Raw genomic sequence first — 11787 nt, forward strand, 5'->3', positions numbered from 1 at the left:
GTGGAAGAGTAAAATTGAAACTGGAAAGACTGCATCATTTCCAACCCTGAGTGCACTTCTGAAAAACGAAGCATTTCACTCATCGAGGTCCACAGCGTTACTGTGGAGCATGTTTACAAGCTAATCACAGAATTTGTTCACTACTTTCCTGAGAATGTGATGAAATACACCTGAGTAAGAAAGCCCTTTAACATTGAAGTTGATGACCTACCTGACGAAATTTCGAGCATCTACAAGCTACAAGAGCAGCACATCGAGATCCAGAATGACGAAAGAAGCAAAAGGAATCATTGAGTTCATTCTGGATACATGTGTACAAAGAAAAGCCGATTCTTGGAGGTAAAGCCCTCAAAGTGCTCCTTCCCTTTGTTACAACTTACCTGTGTGAGGCATGACCTTTCGGCACTCACAGTCACGAAGATACAGTTCCCAAACCGTCTGCAGACAGAGCATGACTTAGGACGCAGCCTGTCATCAAAAACACCACGGTTTGAAGACCTTGTGTGAAGGCGAGTCATACACCTATTTCTGTCACTGGTGACTGCTCATTAGTTTTTGTGAGCTAGTTCTTATTTAGTACTGATTACGTTCCACTCTTCAGAAATGCAAGTTAACATTTTAGGATATATAAGATGAGTAGGATTCTGTTGTATTGTCGAAAGTATAAGGCTAGAACTTATGTTTTTCCTGGATATTTCGATGTGTTTTGAATGAATTTAACATTCATTTCTTACCAACCTAACCCAAATTGCATGGTAAAACCACGTAAAAGAAGAAGAAAAAGAAGCAAACCTAATGAAACCTTATCTAACCTTTTTTACGGGATTAGCCCACCCAGGCACAGGTCACTGACTCACATGGGGGGGGGGGGACAAAACAATAAACTGAATCCATATATACATACAGAAATGGAAAAATAAAACACATCAAGAGTGAGAAACGATATTCATGTTGTGTTGTCAAAGTATGAGAAACAATATTGAGACCCTAAATGGGGCAGAAAGTCGGTCAGATCAGCAACCTGGGACTTGGTCACAATTTTTTTTATGTCAAATGGCAGCAGGGTCTACCATTAGCCAATACCTTATGCTTCCAAAATCTTCCCAGGCGATAGTATCTCCCTGGTTGATAGCTGCCTGCTACCTGTCTTTACCTACCTATACTTAACCTAACTTCACCCAACTTAACTTGGTAATTTTCTTTGTCTTAATTCTACAATATTCAGGAGAGAGCGCCTCGTCATATTTGGTATAAATTTTATGGTAAAACAGCATAACATTTTCATGGGTTTCAAGTGACATCACATTTGGAATAATGATTCTGGAACTAAGTCATTTCGATTATCCAAGTAAACTGAGGGCCCTGGGACTAACAACCCTTCAGACAAGACATAATAGGGCAGATCTCGGAGACATTCAAAATCTTGAAAAAGATGGAAAACGCGAACCTGGGCCATTTTTGTGATGTCTCGCACCACCAACATGAGGGAACATAACTACAAGCTTGTCAAGTTATCATGCAGAACGAACATAAGGAAATGTTTCTAGAACAGTCTACCACTCTACCAGCTCTGTGTAATCAAGAACAATATTGGGCTTCAAATTAGCCCAAAATAAAATTATCAAGGACAATGGAGGGATACTACACAGGCCAGTAGCCTCCTTCCCTCGGCATGACCGCCTCTAGTGGGTGGCCTTTAGGTAAATTAGGTAATTAATCTGAATTTTCTTTGGGCCGCGCACCTCTTTGTAAATGTCTAGATCCGCCACTGACATTTTTTGCCTTAAGCAAAGGATCTTACATTCATGCTGAAGTGTATGCCTGCATACCTGTATACAGTACATGCATTGTTTATATACATGACAATTTCACTGAATAAATATTATTACTATTGTTATTCCAACTTTGGAATAATTTAGCTTGAAATTCAAATTTGTCCACTGTAGGAGCCTAGTCTTAAAACCTACAGTCTTAAATTTCCAGAAGTACATTCATAGTTGTGTAGTTTTGAAGGTGTACAGTACTGTACTTTTTCAAAAACGTTAGTCATCAATAAACTAGCGAGGACAATATAGGCCTAAGATGTGAAAAAGTGGTGTCACTGCCAACTCTGTTACCTACTTGTAAATACTGTACTGTGATGTTCTTTATATCACTACTAAAATAGTAGCCTGTTAAAAAACTACAATAAAATGCATGGTGTAAAACTGAAGAACCGAAAGGAGTATATTCCCTAAGTAGGCAAATAATTATATTTTACGGCAAAATAATCAATGTGCTGCTATTAGAAATTATCCTTAGATATCTAAAGTTAGATGTCATTAACCTGCTGACTATATATAAATTGTTTTTATTGAATAATCTGGTGTTATTGATATATATATATATATATATATATATATATATATATATATATATACAAAAAACTCAGATCAGACAACAATGACCCTAAATGGATAAATAATTATTTAAAGAACATCATCGGCCAAAGGAAGGCTATAGGTAGAAGGATAAATCGTGGCGAAATTCACCTCTGGGACTATTATAGGGTATTGGCGAGTAGGGTTAAAACCGAGATAAGGAAAGCAAAGAGGAATAATAAAATTAAGGATAGCAGGAGGCGAAGACAAACCCCAAAGTTCTACAAATGTGTCAAACTAAACTCTGAAAAAGATTGGATATCACGGTCCGACGCCAGCAACTCACTGATAACGACAGAAATAAACAATAATTTGAATAAATATTTTTCAACAGTTTTCACCACCGAAAATTTAAACACTTGATACCGAGGGCACAGACTCTATTCAGAATAATTGAAGAAAACAAATTAAGCGAGATAGTAGTGACTAGTAACGATGTTAGTAAGCAAATAGACAAACTAAAGCCTGATAAGTCACCTGGTCCCGATGAGATATTTGCCAGAGTATTAAAGGAATGTAAGGAAGAGCTTAGTATGCCCTTAGCAAAGTTGTTTAACATGTCCTTAAAAACAGGTGTAGTACCAGAATCCTGGAGGATAGCGAATGTAATACCAATTTTCAAGAAGGTGGATAGATCACTATCCTCTAACTACAGCCCAATCAGTCTAACATCAATAGTAGGCAAATTACTGGAAGCAATCATTTCAAACTCTATTCGAAATCACCTGGAGAAGCACCGATTGATCAATGATTCCCAGCATGGCTTCACAAACGGACGTTCTTGTCTAACTAATCTATTAACATTCTTTTCATCAGTTTTCGAATTGGTGGACGAGGGGCACAATTATGATGTGGTATATCTCGACTTTAGCAAAGCCTTCGACAGAGTCCCCCACGAAAGACTAATTAGAAAGGTAGAAGCTCATGGCATCAAGGTAACATCATATGGATTAGAGGCGTGTGGTTGGGACGAAACAGCAGTGAGCATTACTTGACACTTCACGAGATCCCATTAGACAACGTCACAAGTGGAGTTCCCCAAAGGCTCCAGTACTTGGACCATTATTATTTATTATATACATAAACGACATAGATATCGGCATTGACAGCAACATAAGTAAATTTGCTGATGACACTAAAATAGGACGTGTTATCAAATCTGACGAGGACTCAGCAAAACTACAGGAAGATCTAAACAAATTTTTCGAATGGTCTGAAAAATGGCAGATGAAATTCAACATGGACAAATGTAAAGTACTCAGTATAGGAGATGTAAACAGGGAAACCAGATACCAGATGAATAACGATGCCATAGAGAAATCCGACTGCGAGAGAGATTTAGGAGTAATGATAAGTAGGAACCTTAAGCCAAGTAAACAATGTGTTTTTGCTCGTAACAAGGCTAATAAAGTACTTGGGCTCATACAAAGGAGTGTTAGTTACAAGACTAGCGAGGTCATCCTAAAACTGTATCTTACTCTTGTGAGACCACACCTGGATTAAGCAGTTCAGTTCTGGTCACCGTATTACAGAATGGATATAGAATCCTTGGAAAGAATTCAGAGGAGAATGACAAGACTAATCCCGGGCATTAGGAACCTTGAGTATAGAGACAGGTTAAAGCATCTTAATTTGCACTCCCTCGAGAAACGTAGAGGGAGGGGCGACCTGATAGAGGTGTACAAGTGGAAGGCAGGGCTAAACAAAGGGGACATTACAAAGGTACTCAAACTATCCAACCAGGAGCGAACTCGTAACAATGGTTTTAAATTAGACAAATTTAGATTTAGGCGGGAAATAGGTAAACACTGGTTTGGGAACAGAGTAGTGGATGAATGGAACAAGTTACCAAATATCATCATTAACTCGAATACGCTGAATAGCTTCAAACATAGGTTGGATGCTTATATGAGCAATATGGGTTGGGTGTAAACGGGACTGCCTAGTATGGGCCAATAGGCCCGCTGCAGTTTCCTCCATTCTTATGTTCTTATATTCTTATATATATATATATATATATATATATATATATATATATATATATATATATATATATATATATATATATATATATATATATATATATATATATATATATATATATATATATATATATGGTTGCCATACGTCCGTATTTTCCCGGACATGTCCTCCATTTAGGTCTCGAGATCTTCATCCGGAAGTAATTTTTAAAATTCTTCAAAAGTCCGGAATTTCAGCTTCCATCATTTTCTCCACGGAAAGAAATATGAAACTGTAATGTCGAGAGAGAGAGAGAGAGAGAGAGAGAGAGAGAGAGAGAGAGAGACTGTGAGAGAGGGGAGGTGGAAGCAGTAGAGATCTCGTTCAGTTTTCGTCAGCTGATAAGTCACATGTACGCCTGTACGGTGTTGTCAACTTAGCTGCTAGCAGTTTTTGGGCTAGCCTGTAGTGCCATGTAGTGTACTGCTTTTCCTTGTTCTTCAGCCACGCCCATTATTATAATTTTTTTTGTATTTGGTGCTATTACAGCCATAAATGAAATGTTGAAAGTATACCATTTTTCCTTGTGGCTTTTTTTACACGAGCATTTGTTTTTCTTGTCCTGCATTTAAGGCATTCTAGCAATTTTCAACCATAATTAGCCACTTTCGCTATATTATTTACGCGTGTTGACAACTATGACGGTGACCGGTGGTTGGCCAGTCTTTAACCTGCAGTCACAGTGTTTGATCTTAGTCTTTGTTGTGAGTTTGTTGCCACAGCTAGTGTTTACGATTTGTTCTACTTTCCCAGAGCATAAAACGGTCACGGCTGCATCAAGGTTACATAGCGCCAAAGTGTGTGCCAGGATGTCTTCGGGAACGTCCTCTTTTTTTAATGTTCAGATATGGCAACCCTATATATATATATATATATATATATATATATATATATATATATATATATATATATATATATATATATATATATATACATAACCTCACCCCGCCAGAACTCGAACCTACGATCTTATGTGCGAGATAGGGAACGTTGCCTCTTACACCACTAGGAAACTATAAGCAGTTCTAGACCTTGTTATATTTCCCACAAGGTCTGTTCATCGAGTTTATGGTGCCGTGAACTGGTGTTTGGTTTGTTGATCATTGTTTTAAAAGGGCTAAAAAAATCCTTTCATTCTACTCAAACCAGGCAAATTCCTACACTTAAGAATATTTTGACTGACCAGTCAGGCCGCACCTCGATTATGCGGTTCAGTTCTGGTGCCCTTATTATAGAATGGATATCAATTCACTAGAGTCGGTGCAGCGAAGAATGACGAAAATGATTCCGGGACTTAGAAACCTTCCATATCAAGATAGGTTAAAGAAACTAAACTTGCATTCCCTAGAAAGACGAAGAGTGCGGGGAGATATGATAGAAGTATTTAAGTGGGTGAAAGGAATCAATAAAGTGGATATACTTTTACTTTTATCCTCTTCGCCACTGATCAGCTTGTTAGCTGCTTGGGCGATCGGTCACGTCTCTGATTACTTTTCCTTTTCATTTATCTTCTTCACCAAAAGATCGGCTCGCTAGCCGCCCGGGCGATCGGTCACGTCTCTGTCACGCACTGTTGGTAAATACTGGGCATGCACCGGCTCCTGAATGTACCTGAACCCGCTCCAGTGTTGGTCAAGTCTTGTCTTGAAAGAGCTCACACTCGGTGCCGTCACAACACTCTATAGATCAGTGCTACTCAAAGTGTGGTCCGCGGACCGGTGCCGGCCCGGGAGTCATCGTCTGCCGGTACGCGGAGAGTTTTCAGAAAAGAAAGAAACGATAGACACGTTCCACACCACGTGACACTGCCGGGACATCTGACTCGGTCTTTTTTTTTTTTACATTTTCATTGTAGTTTTTATATTTATTATGGCTATATTTTTCATTTACTCACTCATGTTAAAAGTCATTGCTATGCAACTAACGAATGCGATATAATGAACAGCAAAACAGCGAACTGAAATACGTATAACAACACCTTCATAATGATGTGGCGTTTGACTCTGTGGGAACCACACCTGGGGATATCAATAGGGCGCATCACCTTGTGTTGCCAGAATTGCCACGTTTCTCGGCCACCAGTAACGCCATATCCACCCAAAACATAAATCTTTTTATTTTAAGTATGGTAGTTATTTAATTTCGGATAAAATAAATGTATGCATCCCATTAAAAGAAATGGCCGATTTTTTACTATGCGTGCCAGCCGTGAAGGGTGTCACACAGCTGGCAACCCTGCTATTCCACACGTGTGGATCAGCAGTCTGTGATGTCAGGTCACAGGTCAGTGGTTAGTTACCATCAAGAAGTGGAACAGAGAGCATCATACGGGTATCTGCGTGTGTGTCATTTGGGACCCCATCCCAACCCACTGATCTAAAAATGTATGTACTAATAATCTTAAAGGCCGGTTCACACTAGTGGCGAAAAAAAAAGCCTTCAGCATTACACCTCAGAGTACAGATCACTTCGCCCTTTGCTGTCACCTAACAAAATCTTTGACGAACTCTGTAAATTCATCCAAACTACGTATGGGTTGGACACTGTATTACCTTTATGTCCAAAAATGTGTACCATAATTATAAAATACCTGCTCTAAAAAACTACTACAGTTCCTAACTCACTTGTCATGGCGCACACTTTGAGATGCGAGTTCTACTGTTTAATTCCTTATATCCACTATAATAGTTATCAACTTTGACTAAAACTTCGGGGTACTGCTGCCCTACGAGACGAGTCTGGGTAATTCAGTTTGACGGCCGGTTGACCTATGCATATTCTGTAGAACAGCCGTACCTATGTAGGGGGGCTTAAAGAAAGAACTAAAAAAAAAAATTGAGAGCATAAGTTGGGAGTGTATGATAATCATAGTAATATATATATATATATATATATATATATATATATATATATATATATATATATATATATATATATATATATATATATTAAAAGCCGATGTTTCATTACGAAAAAGAATACAAAATGCTACAATAACAAGATACGGTAAAGGCAACACTCCTGCTCCCTCGAATCGAATGAATGGCGAATCATTTAGAAGCAATGAAGACCCCAACACCTTTATTTTCGCTATGTTTGTTTGTTTTATTATACCCCGAATCAACACAGAAATGATGAGACAATCAAGGAGATATCGTCGTCAGAATTTTACAGGTGCATCATTAACTAGCAGAGCATTACCCAATGTCAGGTCATAATTAATAAAATCTTGCCGATCCTCCTCTAAGTCAGATTATTATATGAAATATTGTGTACATAGGTAACATACGAATAGATACACATGTAAACTTCCAACTACACATTAATAAAAAAAAAGAATTGTCATAAGAGGAACGAAAACTTACCAAGAGAAGTCTTGCCATGTCGTAAGGTCCGACGTGGGTGTGTCTCTCACAACACCTGAAGGACAACACGCACTCCGGAAGTCTTGTAGATCACCTTTCAACACTTAATAGAGGCGGCCGCCCCTTGTCGCGTCACAGCTAATAACAGGTTTTGCAAGACTCCTACTGTCAGTAAAACCTGGAACTATGAAGTGCCACAAACTGAGCAAGGAGAGAGAATGAGACTAATGGGCACGGGAGGAAGTGAGCGTGTGTGCTAACAGCCGAAGCTTGGGACGATCTGATCAGCAGGCGTGGCGGCTCCGGGTATTGATGCTGCAGTCAGGGGGCGGAGCTTACTGACAGACGATGCCGATTCTTTACCTCATAACATCTCTGCCAACAACTGAATTGCTACTTATTTTATCCTATGCTATCCTAGCTTGATTTTCATTACCATTAACGCATAAAACACATTGTGTTCTTAATACTACTCTTCCATATAGTTATTCAATTGGGACTCGTCGGTCGTCATCACACAGGGGAACCCTCGTGACGTCACCATGACGTCACACACCACCCACCGTGACCACATTTCCGCTTCGTGATACTTAAAGTATTCCTCAGCATGACCGTTGTGTTGGTAACTACGCAGTGTGAGGACGCCCGGGAATATAACAAAATCTGCAGTCGAATTGTATAAATCTGCCAACGCACTAGTTAATTCACTAGAAACAATCAAACTATTTCATCTTGACTGCCAATTCATCTCTGATGTACTGAGGTGTTATTTAAAATCAGTTTCTTGCTAAATGAGGAATATCCACATTGAATATCGCGATACAATGTAACAACTAGTTTGTTTAATTATGACAAATCAGTGTTAGTAAAGAAGCCATTAAACAATAAGATAGATACATTGCCACTAGCAGTAACCTCTGGGCTGCTCCTCCCTCTCTCCTTCACGATAATTTTTGTAACTATACCAACTGTATTCAACTACTACTGTGTAATTTTGTATGTCCTCGTACATCATAATAAATAAATAAATATATATATATATATATATATATATATATATATATATATATATATATATATATATATATATATATATATATATATATATATATATATATATATATATATATATATAATGTGTGTGTGTTAGGCTAAATAGTGAAAACTACCCATTAAGGTTTATTCGGCAGACAAATTGACGCTTAGCACAAACACGCAACATCGACGACAACTTTAATAAAGTTTGTACAGTTAAGTATTAAGTATTAATCGGCAATTTAATGGCTGTTTAGCTTAAAAATCCAAAATATTTGTTATGAATGGGTGTACATACATATATATGTGTGTGTGTGTGTGTGTGTGTGCATTGCACTTTTTAATTTATTTAAACCCGAGGCAATGATATTATTATTATTATTTTATTATTATTATTATTATCATTATTATTCATTATTAATAAAATGTAAAATGGAAATACAATTTAATTATTGTTTTAAATGGCCGATATTTGACTGAGAACTTGACAGGATAGTAAATGTCACCAATCTTTGAAGTGACAACATTCGAACGTTTCACTTGATAGCGGAGGAGTGAGCGTATCAGCAGCATGTAGTGGAATTCTCCCCTGCAAACGCTGTTTGTCAATGAGTAGCCGACCCCACCAATTCCCCAGTGTTTGCCTCGTGGTCTAGGTCAACCAGCGCCGCCATACATCACGGAGCGGGGGTCAACTACTAAGCCACGCCTACCCCCGCTCTTTAAGACCTGGCCTCGTGGTGACCTCTTTTTTCTACCTACAGCCGCAGCCAGCAACACCTCATCCTCCTCCGCCGCTGCCCGGCGGCCCTCATCCTCCGCCTGCCTGGCGGTCATCTCTCCCGCTGGCGAGCATGGCGACCCACAAGCTGTCCTTCTCTGAGCGTCCTCACCAACCAGCTCTCTCTACATCACGCTTGTAACCATGCTGCCTTCCCAGCACCAAGCTGCATTGTACATCCAATACAACATGTATATAGAGAGCACATTGTGAGTTTCCTTTCTCCATTCCATCCTGAGTGTGAACCAAACATCCTTGAACCCCACAAGCAACAGAAAGCCCATGGTGGTCCGGTTGATTTATGACAGTGATGTTCCCATATCGCACCTGAGGACACACAACCTCTCAAATAATGTATCATGTGCTGTGAGGCAGGACGATAATTCAAGTGATAGATACATAAATAAAGAAATTTCCTAAGACTATTCCTTGATATTGGGTCATGCAGCTCGTTAACTTATGGTATTGTTGTTATTATTATGCGTGGTGTGTTATGTATGTACGTTGTTTGTGTTATGTATGTTGTAGTTGGTTAATATTAAAGGTAATATAAACTGGGGTGCCTTATCTTTATATTGTAATGATCATGGTCATGTAGGTTAGTTAACGTAAAGTAAAAATGATTCATATTACGCTCAACAGCCCATAAAACAAAAACTGTGCCTTCTTGGTATAGTTCCCCGTCTGAGGCGTCCGTTTTCCCATCACTTCAGGACGCCTGGGCGTTTCGTTTTCTCTCTCTCATATTCCTAATGTCTCGTAGATTATTTCATTTCCTGGAGATTTCATTTCTTGGAGATTTGTTTATTCGTAGATTTGAAATTATGAGAGAAGTGAGTATTATTAGATCATATTAGATATGCTTGGGCAGATGAAACATTCAAGTTCCTTGAGAGAGAGATTGAAAAGTTGAAGGCTTTAATATAAATTAGACACATAAATGCGAGCTGGAAGATGCAGTTTAAGAATATTGCAGAGGTTCTGATTCTGTCAACCCTCAGGATGTGAGGAGGCTGGGACAAACACGGGGCCAGCCTCGCCCCTCAAGTTCAGTGGTGAGGAGAATGGGAGTTCTCGGCAGGTAAAAAACCATGAGGTGTGTTCTTAGATCTTTGGTGATACCAAGGGAGTAGCACAGGAGCTCTGCAAGTTTGAAGCAGAGGGAGAGTCTAGGAGGTAGGGGACGGGTGTGCAGTGGGTTGTATTCAGGGAGAGGGTGGTGGAAGCAGTGTGACACTGGGCTGGGGACAGCAGCGCACCCTACACCCGCTGCTGCCGGGAGTGGCACAACTCCACCTATCAGCCGGGAGAGGCGAAACGCCTTGCTGGCGTGACATTTCTAACCACACCCTGCAAAATACAATGTACTTTTAACCGTGCTGAGTTTTAGCGAAATGGGTGCAGGAGGGGTTACTAATAAAACAGAAGACGTTGCAAGGTAAATTCCAGCTTGAATATCATTTTACACTAACTGACGTCCTTGATAAGACAGAGAGTTTTACGACACTATTGAGTACACCAACCAGATGTTGTTGTAGGAGTTGTAGCACTGCTGTGCCGAAGCCTGGAAGAATCGACAGAGGAATGTGAGTTCAGTATTGCTGGATATGACACATTTACGAACCTTTCTCAAAGAAACTTGCAGGAGGAAGTGGCTATCTATGCTGAAGCAAGGCTGGCTAAAGACCAACCGAGCGAGGGTACAGGAGGATGTTTTTGAAGAGTCCAAGTGGTGTAAATTAAGCCTCGAGGGACACTTGCATGTTGGGATCTGTAGATCTTTAAACTGTAGCCTAAATCGGATATATGTAATAGACAATGAGGCAATGCTCAACCTAGCTACCTATTTATGGGGACTTTAACTATGGCGACATCGACTGGAGAAGCAGGTTCACCCCAAATGACAGATAACCTGCTACTGAAAACTCTGAGATAATTTTTCTGTTCAACATGTGAAGGGCCGACACATTACAGAGGAGCCATTTTAAGCCACAAAGACCTCATCATAACAAAGAAGGAGGAAGTATGGTGGCCAAACTAGAACACATGCCCCAGTTGGCACCAGTCTATATAGTGTTATCATTCAGATTTAACATGCCCAGTTCAAAGACTGGAGAGCCAGGCCAAGGTGCAAATATTACAAGGAAATTACAACAGGATGAGG

Source organism: Homarus americanus, unplaced genomic scaffold (assembly GCF_018991925.1).
Source record: "Homarus americanus isolate GMGI-L3 unplaced genomic scaffold, GMGI_Hamer_2.0 scaffold30108, whole genome shotgun sequence".
Taxonomy (NCBI): Eukaryota; Metazoa; Arthropoda; class Malacostraca; order Decapoda; family Nephropidae; genus Homarus; species Homarus americanus.